At 38.6% G+C, this 12,001-nt stretch overlaps 1 long non-coding RNA gene across 1 annotated transcript in view; it reads left to right on the forward strand.

Annotated features, from left to right (window-relative positions):
• The first annotated feature begins 502 nt into the window (after positions 1–502).
• The window catches only part of LOC115896941, a 38,602-nt gene continuing 27,103 nt past the window's right edge, over positions 503–12,001 (forward strand). Inside the window, exon 1 of the long non-coding RNA XR_004056882.1 lies at positions 503–664. This is a non-coding gene — a long non-coding RNA (uncharacterized LOC115896941). The remainder of the gene's footprint in view (positions 665–12,001) is intronic.

Below are 12,001 nucleotides of genomic sequence, written 5' to 3' on the forward strand. Positions count from 1 at the left end.
AAAAAGAGAGGAGTAATAGGCCCCAAGCAAGTCCAAGACCCAGCAAAGAAGACATCAAATCTTAAAGCTGGAGAATAGTCTCTTTTGACTCCATGTGCCATCTGCTGTATACATTGGGGCAGAGGTTGGGGCCCTAAGGCTTCAGGCAGCTGCTTCCACCCCCTGGCTTTGCTGGGTGCAGTCCACGTGGCTGCTTGCAGTCAGAGTCCAGTGCCTGAAGCTTTGCCATGCAGGCACTGCATGCTGCTGGGGACTCCACCACCCTGGGGTCCTGGTGGTGGTCCCGCTCCCATGGCTCCACTAGCAACCCTGGTGGGTGCTCTCTGCAGCAGCTCTGATGCCACGTTTCTGCTAGCATTACTCTAGTGAGGGCTCTCTGCAGTGATGTCATCCCTGAACATGTCTCTACCTGGCTCTTAGGCTTTCAGCCACATCCTGTGAAATCTAGGTAGAGGCTGCCAATCCTCTACAGCTATTGCTTTCTGCAAGGCCTGCAGAATTGGCATCATGAGACACCATCAAGGCTACAGCTTGCATCTTCTTGAGCAGCGGTTTGATCCACACCTGGGACTACTTGAGCCATAGCTGGGGCAGCGGAGAAGCACCGCACCAGAATCTGGTGAACAGGGTCCTGAGGCGGTCCTGCGGAGGAAGTCTGTGGAAGGTATCTTGGGCTCATCCCTGCCCTCATAGGTCTCGGGCCTGTAACAGGGAGGAAGCCTCAAAGGTCTTTGGAATGGCTTTGCAGTCTTTCTTTCACTGTTTTGAGGAGAAGCACCTAACTTCCTTCTATCTGTGCTCATCTCTTTGGCAAGAGGTCACTGTGCTCCACCCTTGATTTCCTCTTCTAAACATCCTTTTTCACTTTTTTTTTTTTTTTGAGGAAGGGTCTCACTGTGTTGCCCAGGAATACAGTGGTGTGATTATGGCTCACTGCAGCTCCCTAGGCTCTGGTGATCCTACCACCTCAGCTTCCTGAGCAGCTGGAACTACCAGCAGCTGTGCACCACCACACCCAACTAATTTTTTTTTTTATTTTTTGTAGAGGTGGGGTTTTGCCATGTTGCGCAGTCTGGTCTCAAACTCCTGGGCTCAAGTGATCTGCCCACCTCAGGCTGCCAAAGTGCTGGGATTACAGGCGTGAGCCACTGTGCCCAGCCATTTTTCACTCTTCACATGGCCAGGCTGAGAATTTTCCAAATCTTTCTGCTTTGCTTTTCTTTTGGTTATAAATTCTGTCTCCAAGTCATGTTTTTTTCCCTCTCACAGCTTAATGTTAGCAATTAAAAGTAGCCATGTAGCAGACTGAATGATTTTCTGCTTGGATATTTCTTCCACCAGATATCCTAGTTCATCACTTTCAAGTTTGGTCTTCCACAAAGCCCTCAGACATGGACACAGTTCAACCAAGTTTTTTTTTTTTTTTTTTAATCTAGGTTCCAATAGAGTTCCATTTGAGACCTTGTCAGAATGGCCTTCATTGTCCAAATTTCTATCAGTATTCTGGTCATGATCACTTAAACAATCTCCAATGAGTTCCAAATTTTCCTTAGTCTTCTTGTCGTCTAAGCCTTTACCAGAATGAATTGGAGGCTTTTTCTGGCCTGCTTCTCCAAATGCTTCCGGCCTCTGCCCTTTCACATTTTCAGGTATTCGTTATTAGCAACAGCCCCACTTCTGATACCAATTTTCTTAGTCCATTTTCTATTGCTTATAACGGAATACCTGAAACTGGATAATTTATAAAGAAAAGAATTTACTTCTCACAGTTATAGAAGCCGAGAAATCCCAGGCTGTGGGGCTGCATCTGGTAAGGGCTTTCTTGCTGGTGGGGACTCTTTGCAGGGTCCCCAGGTGGTGCAGGGCATCACATGGCAAGCGGGCTATGTGTGCTAGTTCAGGTCTCTCTTGCTCTTCTTATAAAACCACCAGTGCCACTCCTGTGATAACCCATTAATCACTTAACTCATCAATCCATTGATCCATGTGTGGATGAACCCATACATGAGGGCAGAGCTCTCATGACCCACCACCTCTTAAAGGTCCTGCCTCTCAATACTGCCACACTGGGGATTAAGTTTCAACATGAGTTGCAGGGAACAAACATTCAAACCATAGCGCATGGGAAAGGCATGAGAGTCAGCTTAATGCAAAAATATTACCAGCTGTATGAAAAAAGCAAATTAAGTGTTGGTCATTTGGGTAGCCATCGTTTGTAAATAAAAATGCAACTTATGGCCGGGCGCGGTGGCTCATGACTGTAATCCTAGCACTTTGGGAGGCCGAGGCGGGCGGATCATGAGGTCAGGAGATCGAGACCATCCTGGCTAACACGGTGAAACCCTGTCTCTACTAAAAATACAAAAAATTAGCCGGGCGTGGTGATGCGCGTCTGTAGTCCCAGCTACTTGGAGGCTGAGGCAGGAGAATGGCGTAAACCTGGGAGGCGGAGCTTGCAGTGAACCGAGATGGCACCACTGCACTCCAGCTTGGGCAACAAAGAGAGACTCCGTCTCAAAAAACAAACAAACAAACAAACAAACAAACAAACAAACAAACAAAGTGCAACTTATGACATGAGATGAATGATAAACCTGGGTATCTGCAAATCAAGGAGTTAGAAAAATTTGGAAAACTACTAGATGAATTGAGCTTCATATAAGAGTTCCTGTGACCCCTGGTCTGTTTAGCAATGCCTTCTTAGAGCTGTGTCAGTCACTGGCCTCTTAATACTCATGGCTGAAACAGTATGAGATGATGATGGAACAGAAAATGAGGCACCTTTTGAATTTAGGGGGTAAACTGAGAATTTAGGGTCAACTTGCCTAGGACTCATTCTCTGCAGATTGGTCTTCCAGAGATGGAACTGGCCTCCCATGGAATAGGACCACTGGGTTCTGAAACATGCACCACAGATACTAGCTAGAATTGAGTACCTAAAGCAATGAAGCTAATCGTGGTAGAATGCTGAGTGGCAGATCAGAGTTGGAAACTACTGATCCACCACGTTACATAGTTAAAACTATAAGACTTGGATCCCAGACTCTGACCATGCCACGGGAAGGCCTGGTACTTCCCGTGTCATGTAGCTGATCATGCTTATGTAAGAATACAGGGCTGAAGTTCCTTTCCCGTAGTCTAATATCCAGCTCTTCTCAGTCAGTGTGAGCCACCCAACTGTGGGGGGCAATGGGAAACTCTGCACTTGCAATTGTTCTTGTCTTGGTAAGTTTAGGCCTGGTGTGTGCTGCAAGGACACTGGAGTCCTGAGAAAGCCTTCTTAAAGTGGGAACTCTTAAGTTGAGTACTTAAGGACGAGAAATTTGCTAGGTAGGCAAATGATTTGTATGTGTTGTGGAGGCGGAGGGGATGGGAACAGCAGGTGGGTATATCAGATATCATTTGGTTCTTTCTTTAATCATTTCTCTCTTGATAAATGATTTCTTTCTTTAATCACCTCTCTCTTGAGATTTCACATTCTTCAACTCACTGAAAGCATATTTTGCTTTACGTCATTGAGGAGAGTTCTAATAGCTGTTTAAAAATCATTGGCTGCTAATTCCAGTATCTGGCACATCTTGGCACTGGACTCAGTTGATTTTCTTTTAAGAATATGTTTCATTTTCTTGGTTCTTTATACGATAGGTAGTTTTTCTTATTGTATCCTGGACCTTATCAATATTAAGTTGTAGAAATTCTGGATTCAGTTAATTTTCTCTCATGACTATGATTTCTTTTGTTTAAGCAGGCAATCATTTATGTTTGAGTTTTTTGGGGTGGCAGCTTCAGTCTCAGTTTAGATATTTTTTCTCTAGATGAGCTGCTTTGAATTTGGTCCATACATACATGGTTCAAGGGTCACTCGGAAATGTGGGCAGACATGTTTGCTGAAACCTTCTCTTGCTCTTTTGCTTCCAAGATTCTTCCACTTTTTTCAGTGTCCATGATTCTCTAGCTTGTCTTTTTCTTTTTTTTTTTTAATTTCCCTGGTCAAAAAGACTGCTGTTTTCAATTAGTGTCTCCTCCAAGACCATACACTCCAAATAGACTATATTTAGCCCCAGACAGAAGAAATAAAAACAGAGAACTTAACTCGTACAGCTCTCATCCTCTTTTTCTCTGAGCTTGTCTCCTCCACCCGATTTTATCTGCTCTGTCCACTCTCCAATTCACTGATGTAGTTGCTTTTGGTATTATTGTCCAGTGTTGATAGATATTTTCTGTTGGGACTCCTCCAGTTGGGTCTTGGTCTGTCATTACTGGAGGTGAGGTGAAAATTCCTACTATTTATCTTTTAGCATAAAAGATGTGTTATTAAAGAAGGCAAAATCCAACTTATTCAGATTCCACTGACATTGATGGGAGTGTAAAAAGTTGGCACAATCTTTCTGGAAAGCAATGATCATAAATATATATCAAGAGCCTATAAAAATGTTCATTATTTGACCTAGTAATTTCACTTGTAGGAATCTATGCCAAGGAAAGATTTAAAGACACATTTATGATTGAAAATGTTATTTATAATTTTAGAAGAGTAAAAAATTAGGAAAGCTTCAATGACCAGCAGTAGGACTTCATTAAATCAATAATTGCACTTTAGGTACTATTTGTAAGGAATACTGAATAATATGGGAAAACACAAAATATATTTAATGATAAAAACAGAAAATAAAATTATATTCATCATCCCAATTTTATGGAATTATAAACATATACATAAAAAGACTGAAAGGCAATATTATAAGTGATAATTCTTACTCAATCTTGGTGGTGAATTTAGGAGAGATCTTTTTTCTTTTTCATAATCTCTCCCACCTTTCTTCCTCCCGCCCGCCCTCCCTCCTTCCCTTCCTTCCTTCCTGCCTCCTCCCTCCCTCCCTCCCTCCCTCCTTCCTTCCTTCCCTTTCCTCAGTCTCTTTCTTTTTCTCTTTCCTTCTTTCTCTCTTTCTCCCTCCCTCCCTCCCTCCTTTCCTTTCTTTTTCACTTTCTTTTCTTTCTTTCAATAGGGTTTCACAGTGTCGCCTACGTGGCAGGGCAGTGGTGCAATCGACTTCCTGGGCTCAAGCAATCCTCCCACTTCAGCCTCCCAAGCAGGTGGGACTACAGGCATGTGCCACCAAGCCAGGCTAATTTACAAAATTCTTTTGTAGAGACAGGGTCTCACTGTGTTGTCCAGGCTTGTCTCAAACTCTTGGGCTCAAGCAATCCTCTTGCCTTGGCCTCCCAAAGTGCTGGAATTATACCATAATTTCTAATAACTTCCAAATAGCCTCAATAAAATAAAATGGAATAAATAACAATAAAAACAATTTTTAACATCCCATAGATACTAAAAGTGATACACCAGAAAGTAAATTATCCACCCCTCCTCTTACCCCTGATAAAAATAACTTTTGCTAGTTATCAGGAATCATTAATATATGTAGCCTATTCAAACAATGAGGGAGGTATGGACAAATGTTCCAAGATTTTTGGGTTTCACAGACCAATAACTTTTCAAAAACAATTTTAAGAATGGACAATTGGGGGAAAAATTCTGAACTACTACTCTTTATTATATTTAATTTCTCACACCACCCTCTCCTCTAATATAATCTCAGAATAAAGGACAGTTCTTTAATTGGGAAAAATGTATAGTATTGTCTTTATTTTTCAGTTTTTGCCATGGATTGATAGTTTTTGTGCACTGAATCAAATCTAAGGATCAATGGGATTAGATGGGTTCTCAAGTCTTTTTCTGTATTGTGATTGTATGATCTTCAACTCAGTTTTAGGACCTGGAATCCAGATGTGACCAGTGCCGTGTCATAAATCATTAACTTTATTTGCTTGAATGAGTGCTCCCGTTTCTCCTCATCCTTAATAACTAGCTATTGTCTGTCTTTTTAAATTTTACCCACCTTAATGGGTATGAAGTAGTTTTGATTTGCAATTCCTTAATGACTAATGTTATTGAACATTTTCCATGTGTTTATTGGCTATTTGTTTAAATTCTTTGGAGAAATGTCTTTTTAAACCCTTTACTCATTTTTAAAGTAGGTTGTCATGTTATTGTTGAGTTGTAGTTATTTGTATATTCTGGATAATAAATTTTTTGTTAGATATATGCTTTGATAACATTTTCGTCCATTCTCTGAGTTATCTATTCACTTTCTTGATGGTGTCCTTTGAAGCACAAGTTTTAAATTTTGATGAAATCCAATTTATCTTTTTTTTTCTTTTATCACTTGTGCTTTTGATGTCATATATAAGAAACTATTGTCTAATCCACAGTCACAATATTTTACTGTTATCTTGTCTTGAGTTCTAGCTCTTACATTTAGGTCTATAATCCATTTGGAGTAAATTTTTGTACATGGTGTGAAGCGGGATTTTACTTAATTCTTTTGCATTTGGATATCTAGTTGTTCCATTACCATTTATTGAAAAGATCATTCTTCCCTTATTGAAGGATCTTGGACACATGTCAAAATTAATTGACCTTAGAGGAATGGATTTATTTCTAGACTCTGTAATATTCCATTGATCTATATTTCTATCCTTACACCTTACCACACAGTTTTGAATACGATAGCTCTGAAGTTGGGAAGTGTGAGTCCTACAGTTTTGTTCTTTTTCAAGATTGTTTGGCAACTAAGGTTCCCCTGTAACTCAATATGGGTTTTAGGACTGGCTTTTCCATTTCCGTAAAAACAGTCTGTTGGGATTTTGATTGGTATTGCATTGAATCTGGAGATCACTCTGGGGAGTCCTGCCATCTTTACACCATTAAGTGTTCCAATATGAATATGCAATGTCTTTCCATTTATTTAGGTCTTCTTTAATTTCCTTCATGAGTGTTAAGTAGTTTTCAATGTACTGTGTAAGTCTTGCATCTCTTTGGTTAAATTTATTCTTAAGTATTTAATCCTTTTCGATGCTTTGTAAATGAGATTGTTTTCTTAATTTCCTTTCAGATTGTTCATTGCCAATGTATAAAAATGCAATTTTTATAAACTATTGATTTTGTGGTCTGCAAACTTGCTGAACTCATGTATTACTTCTAATAGTGTTTTCATAAATTGCTTAAAATTCTGCAACTGAAGACATTTTTATTTTTCCTTTCCAATCCGGATGACTTTTCTTTTTCTTGCCTAAATGCCATTACTAGAACTTCCAGTACAATGTTGAATAAAGTGGCAAGATAAGATGTCTTTGTCTTATTCCTGATCTTATAAGGAAAACATTCAATCTTTCACCGTTAAGTATTATGTTGTGGAATTTTCCTAGATGCCTTGTACAGGATTGAGGAAGTTTCTGTCCATTCCTAATTTTGTTGACTGTTTTTAATATGAAAGTGTGTTGAATTTTGCCATATGCTGTTTCTGCATCTATTGAGATGATCATGTGGTTTCTGTCATTATATTAATATGGCATATATTCTTTTAATTTTATTTTTTAAACTCTTAGGTTCAGGGTACATGTGCAGATTTGTTATATGGGTAAACTTGTGTCGTGAATATAACATATTATATTGATTTTTGGATTTCACAACCTTGTATTCCTTGGATAAATCCCAGTTGGTCATCCTTTTTGTATGTTGCTAAATTCAGTTTGCTAGTATTTCATTGAGGATTTTTGCATTTATATATTTAAAGGATATTGGTCTATAGTTTTCTTGTGATGTCTTTGTCTGATTCTGCTATTAGGGTAGACTGGTCTCATAGAATGAGTTGGGAACTGTTCCCTTCTTCTATGTTTTTCAGAGTTTGTGAAGGTTTGACCTTAACTTTTCTTTAAATGTTTATTAGAATTCATCAGTGAAGCTGTCTGAGTCAGGGGTTACCTTTATGGGAAGTTTCAAAAATTAACAATCCAATCTCTTTGTTACAGATCTATTCAGATTTTCTATTTCTTTTTGAGTTAGTTTTGGTAAATTGCATCTTTCTAGGAATTTGTCAATTTCATCTAAGTTATTTAATTTGGTGGTCTACAGTTGTTCATAATATTCCCATAACAATCTTTATTAATGTAGGGCTGGTAAAATATCATTTCCTTCATTCCTAATTTAATAATTTAGGTGTTCTCTTTTTTTCTTGGTTGGTTTAGTTTCGGGTTTGTCAACTTTGTTAATCTTTGCAGAAAAACCAAATTTGTGGTTTCAGTGATTTTCTCAATTGTTTTTCTATTCTCTATTTCATTAATTTCTGCTCTAATCTTTATTGTTTTCTTTCTGCACTGGCTTTGGGTTTCTTTTCCTCTTTTTTTAGTTTTTTAAGGAGGGAGTTTAGGTTATTGATTTGGGATGTTTCTTCTGTTTTAAACATAGACTTTGAGTTATAAATTTCTGTCTAAGCATTGCTTTAGATGCACCCATAAGTTTTGTCATGTTGTATTTTCTTTTTTTAAAGACATAGTCTCACTCTGTTGACAGGCTGGAGTGCAGTGGCATGATCATGGCTCACTGTAGCCTTGAACTTCCTGGGCTCAGATGATTCTCCTATCTCAGTCTCTCGAGTAGTTGGTACTATAGACATGTAGCACCATGCCTGGCTAATTTTTGTTCTTTTTTGGAGAAACAGGGTTTTGCCAGGTTGCCCAGGCTGGTCTTGAACTCCTGGGCTCAAGCGATCCACTCACCTTGGCCTCCCAAAGTGTTGGGATTACAGGCATGAGCCACAGCATCTGGCCTATTTCTGTTTCTATTCACCTCAAATTACTTTCTAATTTTTCTATGATTTCTCCTTTGAACCATTTATTATTTAGGGGTATATTGTTTAATTTCCACACATTTGTGAATTTCCCAAACTTCCTTTTATTACTGACTTTTCACTTAAATGTGTTGTGATTGGAGAGCACACATTGTGCAATTTTCAATATTTTAAAATTTACTAAGGCTTATTTTTGGTCTAACATGATCCTGGAGAATGTTCCATGTGCACTTGAAAAGAATGTGTATTCTGTTGTTAAGTATTTCTATAGCTGTCTAAGGTTAATTAGTTTATATTTCACATCTTCTTTTTCTCTGCTGATCTTCTTCTTAGTCTATCCATTATTGAGAGTGGGGTTTTGAAGTATCTATTGTTTTGACTTGTCTAATACTCCCTTTAATTCTATCACTTTTTGCTTCATGTATTTTGGAGCCCTGTTGTTAGGTGCATATGTGTTTATAATTATTGTCTTTCCGAAGACTGACCTTTTTATCATAAAATGCATTTATCTCTTGTAACTATTTTTATCTTAAAGTTCATTTTGTCTGATATTAATGTAGCCACTCCAGCTCTTTTTTGGTTACTCTTTGCATGCTATATCTTTGTCTATCCTTTTATTTTCAACCAATTTGTGTCTCTGAATCTAAAATGTATCTCTAATAGTATGGTTGGATTATTTTTAAAAACCCTCATTCTGGCAATCTTTGCCTTCCAGTTAAGGTGTTTAAGCCATTTACTTTTGATTAAATTACCGATAAGCTAGGATTTTAATTTACCATTTTGCTATTTGGATTTTTATATGTCTTATGTATTTTTTGTAACTTTATTCCTCCATTATTGCTCTCTTTTGCATTAAATGGGTATCTTCCAGGAAAAGCTTTTAATACTCTTTTTCTTTTACTGTTTTTTATTTTTTTGAGATGGAGTCTTGCTCTGTTGCCCAGGCTGGAGTTCAGTGGCACGACTTCAGCTCACTGCAACCTCCACTGTCTGGGTTCAAGCGATTCTCCTGCCTCAGCCTCCTGAACAGCTGGGATTATAGGCATGTGCCACCATACCTGGCTAATTTTGTGTATTTTTAGTAGAGATGGGGTTTCACCATGTTGGCCAGGCTGGTCTTGAACTCCTGACCTCAAGTGATCTGTCTGCCTCAGCCTCCCAAAGTGTTGGGATTACAGGAGTGAGCCACCGCACCCAGCTACTTTTACTATTTTGTAAAAAGATACTTTCTTAGTGGCTGCTCTGGGGATTACAATTAACATCTTAAGACAATCTACTTCAGATTAATAGTGGTCTAATTTCAAGAGTATACAAAAAGCTTTCTCTAGTATTATTCTGTTCCTTCTCCTTCGTTTTATTTATTTATTTAGAAACAGAGTCTTGCTCTGTCACCAGGCTGGAGAGCAGTGGTGCGATCTCGGCTCACTGCAACCTCCATCTCCTGGGTTCAAGTAATTCTCCTGCCTCACCCTCCCCAGTAGCTGGGACTACAGGCGTGCACCACCACACCCAGCTCATTTTTGTATTTTTAGTACAGACACGGTTTCACCATGTTGGCCAGGATGGTCTCGATCTCATGACCTTGTGATGATCCACCCTACAAATTACATCTTTATACATTATAAGTCCATTAATACAGTTTTATAATGATTGCTTTATGATGTAACTGTCTTTTAAATGACAGAAGAATTACAAAGAAAAGTAAATTTATACTATCATTTATATACCTATATACAGTCTTTATTGGTGCCCCTTATTTCTTTTTCTTTTTTTTGAGACAGAGTCTCACTCTGTAGCCCAGGCTGGAGTGCAGTGGCACCATCTCGGCTCACTGCAAGCTCCGCCTCCCGGGTTCACGCCATCCTCCCCGAGTAGCTGGGACTACAGGCGCCCGCCACCATGCCCGGGTTATTTTTGTATTTTTAGTAGAGACGGGGTTTCACTGTGTTAGCCAGGATGGTCTCAATCTCCTGACCTTGTGATCCACCTGCCTTGGCCTCCCAAAGTGCTGGGATTACAGGCGTGAGCTACTGTGCAAAGCCGGTGCTCCTTTTTTCTTAATGTGGATTTGAATTGCTGTCTAGTATCCTTTCATTTCAGTATGAAGGACTCCCTTTAGTATTTCTTATAAGGCAGGTGTGCTAATGACAAGTTCTCTCAGTTTTTGATTATATGAGAATGTCTTAATTTCTCCTCATTTTAAAGGATAGTTTTGCTGGATACAGAATTCTTGAATGGCAGCTTTTTCTTTTAGCACTTTGAATATATGATCCCATTGCCTTTTGGCCTTCATGATGTCTGATGAGGTCAGCTGTTAATGTTATTGAGAAGCCCATGTACACGAACAGTCATTTTTGTCTTGCTGCTTTCAAGATTCTATTTGTCTCTGTCTCTTGACAGTGTGACTAGGATATGTCTAATTGTGGATCTCTTGAATTTCTCCTATATGGAGTTCACTGAACGTCTTGAATGTATGTGAAGATCAACATTTTTCATCAAATTTAGTAAGTTTTCAAGCCATGATCTCTTCAGATATTCTGCCCCTTTCTCTCTTCTCTCCTCGCCTTCTGGGGTCCCCATTATGTGTATGTTGATATGCTTGATGGTGTCCCACAGGTCTCTGAGACTCTGCTCATTTTTCTTCATTCATTTTTCTGTTCCTCAGAGTGAATTATCTCAGTGGACTTAACTTCAATTTCATGGATATTTTCTTCTGCCAGATCAAATCTGCTATTGAGGCCCTGAAGTAAATTTATCATTTCAATTATTGTACTTTTCAATGCCAGAATTTCTATTTGGTTCTAAAAAACTGTTTCTCTCTCTTAACTGATATTCACATTTGGTGAGACATCTTTCTCATACTTACTTTAATTCTTTAGACAAGGTTTTCTTTAGTTCTTTGAACATAAAATAGCCAATTAAAGTCTTTGTCTAGTAAGTTAAAAATCTGGGCTTCCTTGGGAACAGTTTCTATTGACTGCTTTTTTTGACTGCCATATGTTCCTATTTTTTGCCTGCTTGTTTTTTTTTTTTTTTTTTTTTTTTTTTTTTTTTTTGCTGAAAATTAAACACTTTAAATAATTATAATGTAGTAACTCTGAAAGTTATATTCTTGTGCCACCTGTCCAACCTGGGTTTTTTGTTGCTGTTTCGTTATTTTTTGTTTAACGACTTCTCTGGAAAAATTTTGTAAAATCTGTATTCTTTACTGCGTGTGGTCACTGAAGTCTCTGCTTAGTTAGCTTGGCAATCAGGTAATGATTAGAGATTTCCTTAAATGCCCTGAACCAGTAAGTTTTCCATCCTTTGTT

Source organism: Rhinopithecus roxellana, chromosome 4, assembly GCF_007565055.1.
Source record: "Rhinopithecus roxellana isolate Shanxi Qingling chromosome 4, ASM756505v1, whole genome shotgun sequence".
NCBI classification, from domain to species: Eukaryota; Metazoa; Chordata; class Mammalia; order Primates; family Cercopithecidae; genus Rhinopithecus; species Rhinopithecus roxellana.